At 36.8% G+C, this 17,500-nt stretch overlaps 2 protein-coding genes across 5 annotated transcripts in view; one reads left to right on the forward strand and one right to left on the reverse strand.

Moving 5' to 3' along the window:
- Positions 1 to 17,500, reverse strand: part of LOC135217350 (head-specific guanylate cyclase-like) — a 999,777-nt gene that overhangs the window by 607,602 nt on the left and 374,675 nt on the right. For 3 of the 4 annotated variants that reach the window (XM_064253180.1, XM_064253184.1, XM_064253179.1), the window contains exon 6: positions 2,954 to 3,033. The exons of the other annotated variant lie outside the window; for it this stretch is intronic. The gene's annotated coding sequence lies outside the window, so the exon portion shown is untranslated. The remainder of the gene's footprint in view (positions 1 to 2,953; positions 3,034 to 17,500) is intronic. 4 annotated transcript variants of the gene reach the window in all.
- Positions 1 to 17,500, forward strand: part of LOC135217599 (guanylate cyclase soluble subunit beta-1-like) — a 409,846-nt gene that overhangs the window by 144,129 nt on the left and 248,217 nt on the right.

Genomic DNA, 17,500 nt, shown 5'->3' on the forward strand with positions numbered 1-17,500 from the left:
CATGTCTATAAACTAGATGTGAGATGGGACAGACAATCAATGAGGACTAGTTTAAATTCAAGAGTGTGTATGATTCTGCTGGCAAAAAGGTATGGGCTACCGAGCAATAATACTATAACCCTGGATACCAGATAAGACCCAGAATACAATACCAAATAAACAAAAGCAAAATGTTTGGAAGGAGATGAAGAACACAAAGTAATGTTTTATGTACCCATATCTAGGTAGTGAAGCTGCACCCATTTTTCTCAAAAATCCCCGTTCTTTGCAAAAATGGTGAATGTCTCATGGAGAGAAATTGCATAATGTACTAAAACTTCAGTTCATAGAAGAAATAATTAAGCAATTAATGCAATTGATATGAACAAAAGCAACTGATCTTTTCAAGAACTCTTCATTGTCTGCTTTGTAATGAAAATATGCGATATGAATCGCTCCGTCGTTTGACTATAATTAAAGACAAAAGAAAATAACACACGCAATAGATTAAAATGTCATCTCATTTTCATTATTTAAAACACCACTGTTATCATATGATAAAGAGAATGAGATTTCATTTCGGTTTGCTTCTATCTTGTTAAATAAAATGATGGAAAAGATACGGCTGTTCCATAACTATTTTTATATGGAAAAGTTAGGTATGATATTCATCCAAAATTTAGCAATATCACATAGATAATAAAATACAAGCTACAAAAGATCCTCACGAATGAACACAAACAATGCAGTACATGATATCTTTTCACTAACGAAATGTCTCTAGCTTGTCATACACATTCGACGACTACCAGATATGCAACTTACTTGTTCCTAATCATCTTAAAATAAATTATCATCATCTTTCAGTAATTTCGTTTATTCCCATTATGACCACATACTCAGTACTGTCAATTCCGTAAATCTTAAGCCCTATTCATCATTGCCTTTGTTATACTGCTCGACAAACGGTTTATATGAATATTTGTGATATAAACTAATATTCTCTTTCCGTAAATAAATACTCAAAACCATGAATTTAGCTTTGACTTTTGATAATACTTTCAATGCATCCGTTTCACAACGTTTTTTTTATGATCCTGATCTAATCAGCAATATGTCTCAAGAAGATCCCAAACGTACTATTTTGCCATGTTTAGATAATGTGCATTCATTTCCCTGTACTGCCTTATATAGTAAAATGCTTCAGTAATATATAACATGCCATTTCATTTTCAATTAACTTCCTGAATAATGAGAATAAGTATATTTTCCCTCAACACATCATCATTTCATCTCCAATTTGGCATTAGGATCTAGTTATCAATTATCGTTATTATTTCAAAATATACATTCATTCTCAAATAAGACACCCACAGACCCTTAAACTGGTAAACAAAAGTCGCCTGACTAGAATAACTTGTGTTGGAAAAGTGAAAGGTGTTGGGAAAGGCTGCACTGATATCTAAAACCACCGTGCATTTTGTAGCCCGAGTACCGAAACCTTTCCCTGAAAAAAGCTGGAGGCCATATCTTAAAAACTATCCATAGAATTTTCTTGAAAATAGTTTCTTTATGCTTCCCACACCCAAACAGCCACTAGATACCGACATAGGGAATTGGCAAACAAACGGGCGGGTGTAATACTAACATACATCTCAGGAATCTGCAGCCCGGTAGATCAGGACATGAGGACATCACAAACACCTTTACGAAACCCAAACCTACATAAATGAAACAGGAATAATTGAAAACAGGATATATTCTGAGGGGTATGAGGACAACTTTAGCTTCCTAGGGAGTGCAACAATGTTTCCACTACTCCAACAGGAGGGAAACTAACAGGAGAGCAGTAATCTTAAAAGCAATGAAATCAGCAGTCTATTCTGGTGTAACTATCAAGCCTGAGAAGCATTGGACACAACTCAGGCACTGGAAATTATGACTGAGGCAACAACAAATGCCTCACTACACTGCTTAAAAAGACTTCTGTTTAGGGAAGTATATAGCAATTTAGTCACCTCCTCCAAATGGAGGCACACTTACGGTCGTCACCACTAACCACTAGGAAGCAAGATCCCCTTTATACCCTAATTGTAAGCTCTCCCGGTCTCTCATAGTTAACCTGAGCTTAACTTCTAAGCTTAATGAAACTATGCCACAAAAAAATTATTGATTGTTCCTCAATAAACGATAAGCTTCTTGTTTTTCATGGTGGGGAAGCTTACATGTAGCATTTAACTACAGCTTATCTTTAACAAAACAGAAAGAAGGAATTGTTATCTCGATAACAGTACTAAGTTGATCCTTCAAATACACAAAAATATTCGGACTCCATCTGAGCTCCATACGATCATGGTGAATACCTCCTCAATTAGCCTGTGACTTCAAGGATATCTCTCTCGAAAAGCTAATAGCCGAAACAATTTGACCAACCTCCACATTAAACTTTATCATATAACCATCAGATGGGCCCATTGGCACCCCTACTTCACTACATACAATCTCTGTGACACAAGATTGGCTCTTGGCTTCATCTATTAACTGCTCACAACAAGAAATAGTGTAATAGCATAAAAACCTAAAGCTGCAACACTATGAGTATCTGTGGCAATAACAAAGCTGAGGAGCCATTCAGTGTGAGTGTGATCAACTGTGTCATCACCAACGAAAATGAAACGAGCCTCCTGGAGTCGGCTTTTTCCGAAACTGCTTCCTCCCTCCCACGAGATGACTGAAGTCCATTTTTTATTTTGGTACATTTTCAAAGCATTAACATTTCCATTGCATCGAGAGTTTAGAGTCAACATCATACTAATCTTCATTCCCAAGTACAATATCAGACGATTCATTCAAATAGTAACAAGCAGACTTTAGAAGTCACAAATGAACAGGGTTGTTTTTGAACTAAGCTGCTTCTGAGAGCTTGAAACTTAAAGCATTTTCAGGGAAAAATATTAAAATTTAATTGGCTTACCTTAAACCAAATTAAACCCGATGCAGCAGGTTCCTAAGACGTGCAATGCATACGTGGGAAGATTCGATATTCCGCTCAGTCTAAAAAGGAAAAAAAAAAAAGACCTTATTCGATTTTGGTAATTACTTATCATCATTGGAATTCAACCATGAACACTGATCATCTGTACCAGTATTTAGCTATTTTTACTTTGGAATCATGATGACCTCATCTACATGTTTACTTAATTCAAAATGAACTATACTACGTTAACAAAATGCTATTGATAAAAATATTTTTTTATTATTCATCCATTTATAGTTATAATGCTGCAGCATTAGTTCTCAGTGTTTTTTTGCAATTAGCATCATAGGTGAATTCATGTGCTTTATGAAATACGTTGATATCATTATCTCGTGGAGGACCGATAGGTATATGCTTTATAATTAAAGTGAGTTTGGGGAGACAGTTGCAGTGGGAAGGCTGTCAACCATCACTTTTCTTCGAAAGCTTTATTGCACTTGTTCAGTGCTTAAAGATTCATCTTACATAACCAGCAGCTCTTACTGCCTCATAATAATAGCTGAAATGTCAATGAGGCATTTAGATGACATTTCAAGGATTTTGATAATTATATCATATAAATCTTCCATCTTCTAATAGAAACTTTTGTTCCTTTTGAAATATGCACTGCTAACATCCTTGTGTTTCATCACTGGTTCATGGAAACTGACGCTACATCGTTCATGCACGAAAGTGAATGAACCTTACGTTTCCCTACGAGGCGAGTTGCATAACCGAGGCAGAAATTTAAATAATTTTCCGAGATTAACAACACGCACTATCTCAGGAACCTTGACGATGGAATTTCGCCCCCTTCGTCCCCTCATTAATTCTCTCTTTGTCTGTCTTTCTTTACTGCTATATATATGGTGCTTGGTATGATTATCCTTAAACATTTTTCGTTAAGGTGCAAATGGCTGGATGTTTTTGTTTCTCTCTCCCTGTGAAGTCTTCTATTTTCTTCGAGTTAAAAACGTAAGGAAAAATTTCTATGACTGAACAATCACATTCCACTTTCATTAAACTTCCATATTAGATGCCAGTGTAGGAAAGCAGCGTTCAACGGAATTCTTTAATCTTCTACAGACTTGAAACCAGGAGAAATGCGGCGCTGGAGGAATTATCTTCTAATTAACCGTCATTGTTGAAGTTTCCTCTGCAGTTGGAACGTCAGGACACAAATTTTCTCGTCATTAATTTTTCCCATCCGACCGTCACAAAGCATTTCACCCATTACTGACTTCGACGAGAGAGAGAGAGAGAGAGAGAGAGAGAGAGAGAGAGAGAGAGAGGAGAGGAGAGACAGGAGCAGAGAGAGAGAGAGAGAGAGAGAGAGAGAGAGAGAGAGAGAGAGAGAGAGAGGTAACTAGTCAGCCCTTGATATTCTCCAGAGATCATTTTGTTTGTTAACTGACAACAACATTTTTCTTAAAAATTACGTTCTTTTGAGATGGTGTACTGATGGGCAAAGTTTGTGAATACAATTTTCCAACAAATTAATAACATTCGAAGATGAAAACTAATATTTAGTTTTCGAAAACAAATATTTCGTTTTTGAGGGCAGCAAGAGGCGACTTGGGAATGGAAATCAATTCCATTTAAGAAACATAAATGCTCACCAAAAATATCGTATCCTGATAAACATAACAATCCAGTTTCCTCTTGGTCGTATGTTAGTTTTGCCGGCTCGTAGTTAAGAGACATTAGTAATTATCCAAGTGATTACAAAACTCAACATGAGCAGGTGATTCAGAAAAATACGGGTTATTTAAGTACATCCACGAATATGTGAGCATGACTGAGTGTCGTGATTCATTTATTCCTCCGAGTTAAAAATGCCAAAGCAGTAATGTTCTAACCCTGGCTTCTTTTACGAATGAAGAAAAAATGAGATCTAATTAGCAAAATACATTCTTCACGGACTTCACAGAACAAGAGCACAAAAGTGAAAATTTCAATCACGGTGACATTTTTATTCCTTGAAAGATTAATTTCCACCCTAAAAATTTTTCGTATTTTTACAACCATTATACACAGGAAGATAGGTGCGGCCACCTAATCCGATTATGAGTCCGTATGCGCGCGCGCACTTGTGGTTTGTGTGTTAGAGAGAGAGAGAGAGAGAGAGAGAGAGAGAGAGAGAGAGAGAGAGACCCGTTGTCAAGGAAACTTTAATGTGACTAAACTTACCGGCGAAGAAAATGAATGTTGTTTTGATTAAAGTTTCGTTATCTTTCATACCTTTCAGTGCCATAACAATCAGCTCGTGCCATCCATCCTATGTGCCACAGTCTTTATCTAAACTGAGAGGATCAAAGCAATTTTGACGCGTAGCTTCGACCGTTTGTGTTGAAGATTCAGCCTACGCTTCATCTCTTGTTCTGTTGCTACCAGGATGGCCTCACATTTAGCGCACAACAAAATGCTGATTATAAAACCCCGTGTATGGAACGTATTCATTTTATTTGGGCCAGACAGGTAACGAATTAAAAGTCCGAGTAATTCCCCCCCAAAATAATGGTCTTTTGGTGCACAAGTGGAAAATCACTAGCAGGGAAAAATATATTAATTCAAGCCCAGGTCTAAGCACTCTTGACCGCATTCTGCAAATGATGTTCAAGAAGATTTAAATAAAAGAAACACTACAGAATTTTCAGCGCAACACTGAAGAACTTCTCTTTCCAAGTGTCTGCTCACCCTATTGACAAATGTTATGACCTTTCTATGCACTCAAATGGTCCCATACCCATTCAATCTTTGTCGCTGTCTGTCAAACGAAGTCGTCTTTGTGATTTTTCTTCTTGTATGCAGTCATTGAAAACGCCTTAGAGTAAAGTTAAAAGATCTTTCGCACCTTCATTTATATATATATATATATATATATATATATATATATATATATATATATATATGAGAGAGAGAGAGAGAGAGAGAGAGAGAGAGAGAGAGAGAGAGAGAGAGAGAAGATATAGATATATATATATATATATATATATATATATATATATATATATATATATATATATATACAGAGAGAGAGAGAGAGAGAGAGAGAGAGAGAGAGAGAGAGAGAGAAGAGAGAGAGATATAGATATATATATATATATATATATATATATATATAGAGAGAGAGAGAGAGAGAGAGAGAGAGAGAGAGAGAGAGAGAGAGAGAGAGAGAGAGAGAGTTATGGCACAAGTTTCGAATGCGCGTATCGTTAGCCGATTTCTCACATTAATATTTTACGATGTTGATTAAATTAAAAAAAAAATAGCATTTTTCGTTGTTTACGATGATATTTGTTTTGCATTACTAGTAAAATTACAAAGCTGTAACGTACAAGAAATACAATCCTACAGACGCAGTTTAAATAACCATTGTTTTTCACAGAGGAATTTAAAACATTAAATAAGCTGCTGTTTTTCGGCCACAGGTGAACTCCTAAAATAATCAAGGTATCCAATAATGTAAGAATTTAGGGTGATAAATCTTCTAAAAGAGTTTTGCAACGTTATCGAGCTTCGATAAAATGTTCTTAAATATGTAATACTTAAAAGTATAAACTGAATTACGAATTAGCCACGAATGTTGCGAAATAACGCGAAAATTTTCTGCGGACTCTGCGAATCTTACAGACACACAAAGTTCTCTCATGTTTTCTGTCGATATTACAAAATATCGCCACCTGTCTGAGTTTCAACCCGGATGCTTATCGGTTTTGCTTCAACCATAAACACCTCTTTAAAGACTAAAATGGTCTTACCTGCCGGATTCTATGCTGGAGATAATGAGAGCTATCGATATCTCATGATTATGCTTTTAGGGTTTAAAGACTTCATTTCATTTCATGATAAAGAATTAATCTCTCAATAAAGATTATGCAGAAAGAAACACTACCAAAGGATGTACGGGAAACTATATTTAATTGCTCTTCCGGTTTTTTATACCTGAGATTTCTCCAGAAAGTTTGTTTCCTTTCCAGATCAAGGTCTTCCGGAGGCTAATTTTTGCCTTACTTGTTTACTGAGAATCCAAACAGAGCCAAGGAAAAATGCACAGCGCCGCCATTCCCCTCGGAAAACGATCATAACTTAGCTGCTTGTTTACCTCGCTTTGTTTTCTTAATGCCAACCTGGGCACAGTTACATCCTGGCCCAGGTGAGGTCTGCTGCTGAGTCATCCGCTCTCCCTCAAATACGTACGCGGACGCACAGCTGGTGGCCATTTTTTCACATCATTGCATGTCCATTATCGGATACCTGTAACCCAGTTGTTTGCCGCTTCTGATAAATACCTGTATCATTCTGTGCCATAGAACAAAGTTGAGATGTAGACAATTCAGGCATGTATATTTCAACGAACAAGAAGTCAGAGGCTGAATGAATACGTCCAATTTGTTTGTATGAGTATATTTATATATATAATAAACACTAGCAGATCCAGGGGAGGGGGACCTGGGCACGTGACTCCCATGGAAAGTAATGCCAAAATAATAATACTGAAGACTTACATAATACACATAAACGAGAAACATGAAATTGGGAGAAAATATGAAAATCTATTATGGAAATAATAAAATTTTGAAAATAAAATACACATATACACATATATGTACACACACATAATATATATATATATATATATATATATATATATATATATATATATATATATATATATATATATATATATTGCTACGAAGGACACCTATTCCCAACGCATAAAAGTCATTTTCCCCATTTTTAAATAAAAGCATGGTAAGTATAATTCGCCCCATCACCAACTCTCATTCTCTCTGGGTACGCCGTTCATACTTTCCCTGTTCAAAATGATTGCTGAAAGGTCCTTATCCCCAACCTTTGAAGATGCAAATCCTCACTGGTGGTGGACAACCGGCAAAAGAGGAAAATAAAAGAGAAAGGACCCAGTCCACACCAGCTGAACAGGTGCCCTGCAGCCATGACACTTGGGAAGCTGACCCCGCGTGTGTGACCCTGGACGAAAAGGAGCGGGAATTGATTACAACGCCACCGACAAGATGCCAGATGTAATCTTCCGAAGCTACATAAGGGCCACCGACTGGCAGGCAGTTCGAGGCAGAAACGTTCAGAATTCAGAAGCGCCCAGAACTTAATCTAAGACACTTGCCATCCATTCCTTTTGTCGTTCCTTAGTAATTCCTCCACGTGCTCGTCCTCGAGCTAGTATCTGGTTTAGAGTGGCATCCCTTCACTTTCCTCCCTCCATCGCTGATGCCCTGTCTGCTAGGACACTGTCATCCTGATGAAGGTAAAGTACCAGAATAAGGTTTCCTGAAGTCAGTCATGATCCTGTTATTCTCTGCCCGATTTATTTCCCATTCCCATTATGTGACTACCCACTGCGAATTTGTACTGAATCATTGAGTAGTAACGTAGCTGTGTATTTATCAGTCGTAGAACTGAGTTCCCTTGACATCTCCTATGCACTCTCACTTCCCTTTCCTTACATTAGTGTTTCTTGTAAGCAAACCTCTTGCATCTCATTGCAGATCGGCCTTGGCTGTGGAACCAGCTCTTCGGCTCTGTCCCATGCGCAGTGGCCTTATGCCACCCCCCTATTCTTCCCCTCAGCAATGTTCCTTTTGTGAAGACATCATCGGCTTAGAATATTTATTCTATGTATGATCCATATTTTAGCAGTTCCCATTCTTCTGATCTGTGTGTTTTATGTAAATATAACTAATTAAGTGAACCCTCTGTATTTACATAATCCCTCGACTGATCCTTCTATGGATCTGCTTTAGACAACCTTACAAGTCAGATTTAGCGAAAATATGGTAGTTCCTTGGTAATTATAGTGAACTAGTTACTTATGATCATCCGTTGCAGCCCAGACTCCCAGTAAATTTCTAAGGTGGAAGCATAGTGACATATATACATACATACATACATACATATATATATATATATATATATATATCTATATATATATATACATATATATACATATATATATATACTATATATAATATATAATATATATATATATATATATATATTAATATATATATAGGATACAGCGTCCTTCTGACACTTGTTTGATTTTATTTCTTCTTCTAAAACATGAAGGTACATTTTGAGACAAGGGAAAATTAAAAAACACAAGAGAAATTGAAAGGAATAGAAGAATGGATTCTTCTAAAACATACAGTAAAGCAGAACTCTGTTGTGAGGTTTCTGTGCCCCATGAGATATTTTGATGTAGCTTTTGTTCCTATTCTTCCTTAACGACTTCCCATAAACGAAAACATGACAATGTCATTTTAATGTCATGTCAAACTTGATTTATTGCCTGGCATACTCTCGTCATGGATATCTTCATCCTAAATCCTATTAAGACACTGGCCTTAAGCCAATATTGACCTAAGATCTGAGGATGTATAATACTTTAGGGACCTTCACTCCCTTCCACCATTGTGCTCGGTCCCTAGTCTAATTTCAAAAGTCACTGAAAGGGATGAGCCCCTGAGAAGCGTTCAATTTCACACCCTCTCACATGTGGTCCATCTGACCTGACCTTCTTTGTCCCAGTGTCTCGCACCTGCGTCTCTGCCCCTCTCGTACCGCATCTCCGCCTACCGACCCAACTCTCTCGAACCAAATAAGTACCTCTTTGTATTCTGTCCTCCATATCCATCTCTGCTGGCATTTTAATGGCCATTCCAGGTACCAGCTAGGATTAGCGGCAAAGATAAAAGGACCGAAGGACATCTCCGGAGTTTTGACATAATGTCAGACAGGACAATTCCGGTGACTACCGAGGGCGGGTATAAATGTGGGCTGGCATATCCCAACACAGTGCATTTGGCCTTAGCCAGTTAATGCAGCATTATGCCCGACGAAGCAGTATCACACCGTAGTCCGACGACCTGGCAACCGGCTCCAGTACTCCAAAGACTTTATTGGTGAAAACCCTATGGCTAGTTCCTCTTCTAATACACTCCCTGGAATCTGGACTCTCTCTCGACGTCCGACCTGACATCCCACTTAGAAGCTTTGAATTACCTATGAACTGCCTGATGAAGAGCCTTTTCATTAGTTCCGCTGACACTCTGGCTTAATCTATGCATGTCTCGTCCAAGGACAAAGGTAACTGAATTGGAAATTGACTTGTCGGTCTACACCTGCTATTCCTTGCACTCATTCCTTTTTCCAGACTGCTCTCCTATTCCCATATTCCTACTATCCTGTCTCCTTCATCAGAACGGTATTTGTGAATTCTTTGTGGAAGTGTTATTAGATCTGTGTTGATCATGCTAACAGTAATTTCGTTATATTGACTTTTCTCACATATTTGATATATCTGGTGTTCTGCCAAGCTTTCATTTTGCATTTTATCATTCAAGTAAACTTATCTGCTGTTAGTATCTGTGTTACAACGTTACCTGCTTTAAAGACTTGTGTAGACTTCCTGTTTGTATGCTGTCTTTTGTAATTCAACAGTGTCACTCAACAGTTACTGGCAGTAACATTCTTGGGATAGTACTCTTTAGATTCCTGTGGGAGCAATCCTTGCTTACAGTGTGATCACTAGATTTAGTCTTTTTTGCTTAAAATTCAGTGGCACTCTAGTTCTTGATATTGTTCATAATTTCCAGTAGTGATTCAGTGCCAATGAGCCAATAAGAGTTCCTGCAACTTTTTTTCTGATTACCTTATAGAATTATAGTTGTAAATAGACATATTACTTTTGACATTCAATCCTTTTTGGAAAGTAATTTTAAGAGATTCTTTTAAGCAACTTACTTTTTCACTTTCTGATCACCAGTGGCGGGCCACCTGTAATCAGTTAGTCCTTTCAAAAAGGCATTTTTAGAGTAGAGTCAGTTCCCCAAGATTTTCCAAAAGTAAAATCATACACCCTGGCATACCCTGTGACAATATGTATATGAAAATTGGTGCCCCATAAAATTTTTCTGGATCTGCCATTGGTAATATATGTTTGTATGTGTTGTGTGTGTGTGTGTGTGTGTGTGTGTGTGTGTGTATACATATAATATATATATATATATATATATAATATATATATATATATATATGTATACCTGAATCACGAAAGTTTGGAACGTGATAAATCCATAAATAAAGGTATAAGCCACAGAGGAAAAATAAACAACAGAGTTTCTGCAAGATCTTTCGATATTCAATGTCCTTTACTTAGCAGTAACGGACGTTGAATGTCGAAAGATCTTGCGGAAACTCCGTTGTTTATTTTTCCTTCATGGCTAATACCTTTATATATATATATATATATATATATATATATATATATATTGTGATGGTAATTGCTTCATAGCAAAGAAAGATAAAGGAAAGGAAAACACATTTTCGAGAAGTTCAGCAGCAAGGAGGCTTTAGCGCATTGTGTTGGAGGTGCCTGTTCTCATGATGGTTCTAGAATCGGCAGGAGTGTTGTGGAACTCGTCAGGCGGCGACGTGACGTGAGAAACGCTGCGATTTCTGATGCAATGCCTCGTCTAGATTCTTCGGAGAAGTTCCGGTAATCTCTCATCCGAGAGAGATAAGAGAAAAAGGAACCGACGAAGGATCAGAGGAAAAGTTGCTTGAGAGTTGGTTGGATTCTGGTCTAGTCGTCTATAGGAGTGGACGACCGAGTTATCTCAACGTTGAGCAGACTTCAGAGAAGAAAATGTCCTGCTAGAGGTTTTGGGGAGTTCCTGCCTTTCAAGTATCAAGAGTAGACATTATTTTCTGCAATACAGAGTCAAGATGATGTCGGCAATTGCAGTTCTCCTTTTGTGAAGCCATCATTTTGAGTTGCCAAACTGGCCAGCAAGTACTTCCATTACTTCACTGTTCCCCCAGTTCATGCAGTGTAAGATTCTATTTTTTTATGTAAATAGGAGATACCATTCTGCATTTACCTTTGTTAGTAAGCTTGTAAATAAACCTTTGTTGTGTTAGTGTTTCTTTCTATATTCGTATCACCAGTTTCAACCGTTAGTGTCAAATTTTTTTGGTTTTGTTTATTTCATATCGAACCTGAAGCAGACCTCTCTCTCTTGGTTCGTAACATATATATATATATATATATATATATATATATATATATATATATATATATATATATATATATATAATGTATGTATATAAGAATACTGTGGGAGTGAGACATCACTGACACCAAAGGCAAGGGTGTAGGGAGGGGAGAAGGAAAGAGGTGAAAAGTAAAAATACCTGAAAACCACAGATATTAGTGTCTAATCAATAGTTTTTGAGGTTGCTGAGATTAACATCAACTATTCCAATGTCCTTCAAGTCGAAAATTCAGCCCCAATAGGAGGGTGTGAAAAGGGTTGGGAAGGGAGGACTTGAAAATAAACAAAAACTATAGATATTAAGAGTCTAATCCATAGTTTTTGAGGTCGGTTGGATGAATAGTGACACTCCTGATGGCCTTCAAGTCCAAGTACAGCCCCAGTAGGGATATAAAAATAACAGAAAAAGACAGACATTAGTTTTTAATCCATAGTTTTTGAGGTCGCTGAGATGAATAACGACACTCTCGGTGCCCTTCAAGTTTAAGTTCACCCCCAGTAAATAGGGGTGAGAAGGGGTGACATGTAAAAATAACCTAAAGCAGCACATGTTAATGTCTAATCCATAGTTTTTGAGGTTGTCAAGATGAATAGTGACAATCTTGATGCCCTTCAAGTCCAAGTGCAGTCCCAACAGGGAGGGGGTGAAAAGGGTTGGGAAGGAGTGACTTAAAAATAACCAAAAAACGACAGATATTAAGTGTCTATTTCATAGTTTTCGAGGTAGGTGGGAAGAATAGAGACATTCCTGATAGCTTCCAAGTCCAAGTTTAGCCGCAGTAGGAAGGAAGGGTAAGAAGGGATGAGATATAAAAATAACCGAAAAAGAAAGATATTAGTGTCTAATCCACAGTTTTTGAGGTCACTGAGATGAATAACGATACTCCCAATGCCCTTCAAGTCCAAGTTCACCCCCAGTAGATAGGGGTGGGAATGGGTGACACATAAAAATAACCTAAAACAGCACATGTCTAATCCATAGTTTTCGATGTTGTTGAGATAAATAGTGACACTCCTGGTGCCCTTCAAGTCCAAGCTCAGCCCTATGGTGAGGAGGGGTGGAAAGGGAGTGAAATGTAAAAATAACAGAAAAAGACAAATATTAGTGTTCAATCCACAGTTTCTGATGTCACCTAGATGAATGGTGACACCTATTCCCTTCAATTCCAAGTTCAGCCCTGATTGATAGGGAGGGATGGAAAGATGTGGGACGGGGGCAACGGGTAAAAATAACCTTAAAAAAACAGATATTAGTGTCTAATCCATAGTTTTCGAGGCCACTGAGATGAATGGTGAAACTCCGCATGTCATTTAAGGCCAAGTTCAGCCCCGATAGGAAAGGTGGGGTGAGTAGAGGTGGGAAGCAGGTAACATGAAAAAATAACCCAAAACAAAAGATATTAGTGTCAATCCATAGTTTTTGAGGCCGCCAATATGAATCGTGATGCTCCTGATGCCCTTCCTTATTGGAAGGGTGATGAAAAGGGGGTAACATGTAAAATAATTAGATATTCATGTCTAATCCATAGTTTTCAAGGTCCCTGTGATGAACAGCGATTCTTCTGATGCCTTCTAAGTCTAAGTTTAGCCATGACAGGAAGGGGGTGACATGTAAAAATAACTAAAATTGACAGATATAAGTATCTAATCCATAGTTTTTGAGGTTGCTGAGATGAATAGTGACACTCCAAATGGACTTCAAGTGCAAGTTCAGCCCTAATAGGAATGGGGGTGAAAAGGGCCGGGAGGGGGATGACATATAAAAATAACAAAAAATGACAGATATTAGTGTCTAATTTATAGTTTCCAAGGTTGCTGAGATAAATAGTGACATTCCCAATGGCCTTTAAGTCTAAGTTCAGCCCAAACAGGAAGAGGGGATGGTAAGGTGGCAACATCTGAAAATAACCGAAAACTACAGATATTAGTGTCTAATCCACAGCTTTTGAAGTCTCTGAGATGAATAGTGCCACTCTTGATGTCCTTCAAGTCCAAGTTCAACCCCAAAAACGAGGGGGGTGAGAAGAGGTGAAAAATAAAATGTTAAAAATAACATTAGTGTCTAATCCATAGTTTTTGAGGTCAATGGGATGAACAGAGACACTCCTGATATATATATATATGTATATATATACATGTGTGTGTATATATATATATATATATATATATATATATATATATATATATATATATATATATATATATATACACACACACACACATACATTACTCACATATATATAAGGAATAAACAATAGAAATATGAGACAGAAATAAATTTGACATACTGGGACCGAACCCAGTTTTTCAAGTGAGAGTCCAGGTCATTAGCAATTCTTTTGCACAGGTCATAAAAGAAGTTGGAACATAAGTACTACTCACACGAGGTTTTCCCGGGCAGGCGCCTACTGCCCAATATACCAGCAAATCGGGCACAACTTCACGACCTAGCGGTGAATGAATTGATAACACTTCATTCGACTTACCCATTTACCGTGATATACGATGGAAATGAATACATGGGGGATGCGTATCACAAATAAATTTCTGACATGTGCAGATATATATATATATATATATATATATATATATATATATATATATATATATATATACACGCACACACATGTAATTGGTCTCTTAACTTAACTTTTCAAATTCTTTGCTCTATTTTGGATACGCTTGTCACTACAACGCCTGGAGATACAACTTCATAGAAATATGAAGAAAAATCATGGTGCCCAGTAGCGGGAAACGAACTAGCGACACTATAATTACGACAAGGTACACACACACACACACACACACACATATATATATATATATATATATATATATATATATATATACATATATACATATATTATATGTATATCTATATATAATATATATATATATATATATATATATATATATATATATATATATATATATATATATATGTGTGTGTGTGTGTGTGTGTGTAGATAGATAGATAGATAGATAGACATAGATATATATGTGTGTGAGTATGAGAAAGATTATGAGGTAGTCATTAATTATCTCTTAATATTAGGAAGCTTTTCTCGTGTATCAAGATGTGAAACCTATCATGAAAGTCAAAGGAGAATTTTGAGACCTTATTTCACTTCGAAAGGTGAGATTATGAAATACCACACAAAAGAAGGTGGAACCTCAGTGTCATATCTCAAGCAGTAAGAGAAAAATCAATTTACAGCCATTATAGACCTAGTACGCGAGCTCATCGAGTAATGTCCACGTCATTTACCTCCCCCTTCAACACTATTCCCCCTTGCACTTGCCTCTCACAGCAGCTCCCTACTGCAGCTTTAAACATGAATAAGGGAGCTAGGGCTATTCGTAAATTACAAGGCCGAGAGAAACGGGTTTCCTTGAAGAATCAGACAGAGGGGATGGAGAGCTCGACGTGCACCATTAATAAGATAACGACACAAGCCGATGAGGATAATCTTTTAGTAGGCGTAAACGAAGACAAGGCATTCCTGAGATTTTGCCTGATAGTAATCAGTAAAATACATAAGCTTATTCGATATGAAATTTGTGTATAATGAAGTTCTATATGAGACACTTTGCAAGTGTTAGGTTATCTCCAACCTTCACTGGAGTTTTTGGTGGGCATATGTCATGGAAATATATCAACCGAAGCTTCCCCTCTCCGTCGCAATCCTTATACCTTCCTAGTTTCCTTATTTGAATATGAAATTTATGGAGCTTCTCAATCTTTGCCAGATTTTATCTAATCCTATGAAATCCAGCTGTTACGATTCCTTCATTATGCTGTCATTGCCATTTATTTAATCTCATAATCTTCTTTGGACTATAAACTTTTACCATGGTTGATTCATCCCTGTGGCTAATGATTGCAAAAGCTTGTAATTAAAAAGTGAAATAAAGACAACTCTGCCACACAATACGTAGTCTTGCTTTGGTGCTAACAACAACAAACTTGAGTTACTACACTTAATGTATCATGGAGCACGACACATTAATATGTTTAATAATGACAAACATTTTTCCAAAAGAAAAAAATTTCACATTCAGTAGAGGATTTTCTTAAATGGTATCCCTATTTGCCCTATTTTTGAGGAAATAAAAAAAAGAATAATAACTTCTTGCTCTCACAAACATTTGCAGGATTACGCGAAACTTTTAATTAGACAAGAAACTACTTTGCATCCGGCTCTTCAAACATTAACCTTTAATCTTATGAAAAAAGTTTAACACAAATTTGCTGAGGATTTGAGGCCGCATCACTGAAATCCCTAATTACCAACAAATTGTCGGGATGAAATACCACAATACTTATATGAAGATGTATTGGCTCAAACTTGCTGGGAAGAAAATTAATCACATTCGCAAATGTATGTGGTATAATTAAAACAGTATTGATTGAGGTTTTGCTTACCTGCTTTTATTAGAGTTTTTACGCTGTGTAATGTCCCATGATGTTATTTGAAAAGAATAATTACATTACATAAATTAGTCTATATATTCATTTTTTTACCGTAATGAGATGCAAAAGAAATATTTCAAACAATTCTTAAATAACAAGTATGAAGTTATGCAGAATGTTGATGTAAATAGAATATAACTTTTCTATACAATTTATTTTGGTATGAAACATCTACAGATATTTAGAACAATTTTTACTTGCTTAGACAGTCGACATCATTGTTACCTAATACTTCCAAAGATAGTATTTGCAAATCTTATACTCCATAATGTCCCAAAGAGAGGACTGAATCTAAATTCTCCTAAGAATATCAATGTTTAAGATTTCTCTTTATTGACTACAAAATTGCCGTCTTTTTTCACGACTGGACGTATAAATAAAGTGACTGCATTGCATTATTATTATTATTATTATTATTATTATTATTATTATTATTATTATTATTATTATTTGCTCTATCACAGTCCTCCAATTCGACTGGGTGGTATTTATAGTGTGGGGTTCCGGGTTGCATCCTGCCTCCTTAGGAGTCCATCACTTTTCTTACTATGTGTGCCGTTTCTAGGATCACACTCTTCTGCATGAGACCTGGAGCTACTTCAGCCTCTAGTTTTTCTAGATTCCTTTTCAGGGATCTTGGGATCGTGCCTAGTGCTCCTATGATTATGGGTACGATTTCCACTGGCATATCCCATATCCTTCTTATTTCTATTTTCAGATCTTGATACTTATCAATTTTTTCTCTCTCTTTCTCTTCAACTCTGGTGTCCCATGGTATTGCGACATCAATGAGTGATACTTTCTTCTTGACTTTGTCAGTCAACGTCACGTCTGGTCTATTTGCACGTATCACCCTATCCGTTCTGATACCATAGTCCCAGAGGATCTTTGCCTGATCGTTTTCTATCACTCCCTCAGGTTGGTGCTCGTACC

The sequence above is a fragment of the Macrobrachium nipponense genome, chromosome 7 (assembly GCF_015104395.2).
Source record: "Macrobrachium nipponense isolate FS-2020 chromosome 7, ASM1510439v2, whole genome shotgun sequence".
Lineage (NCBI taxonomy): Eukaryota > Metazoa > Arthropoda > Malacostraca > Decapoda > Palaemonidae > Macrobrachium > Macrobrachium nipponense.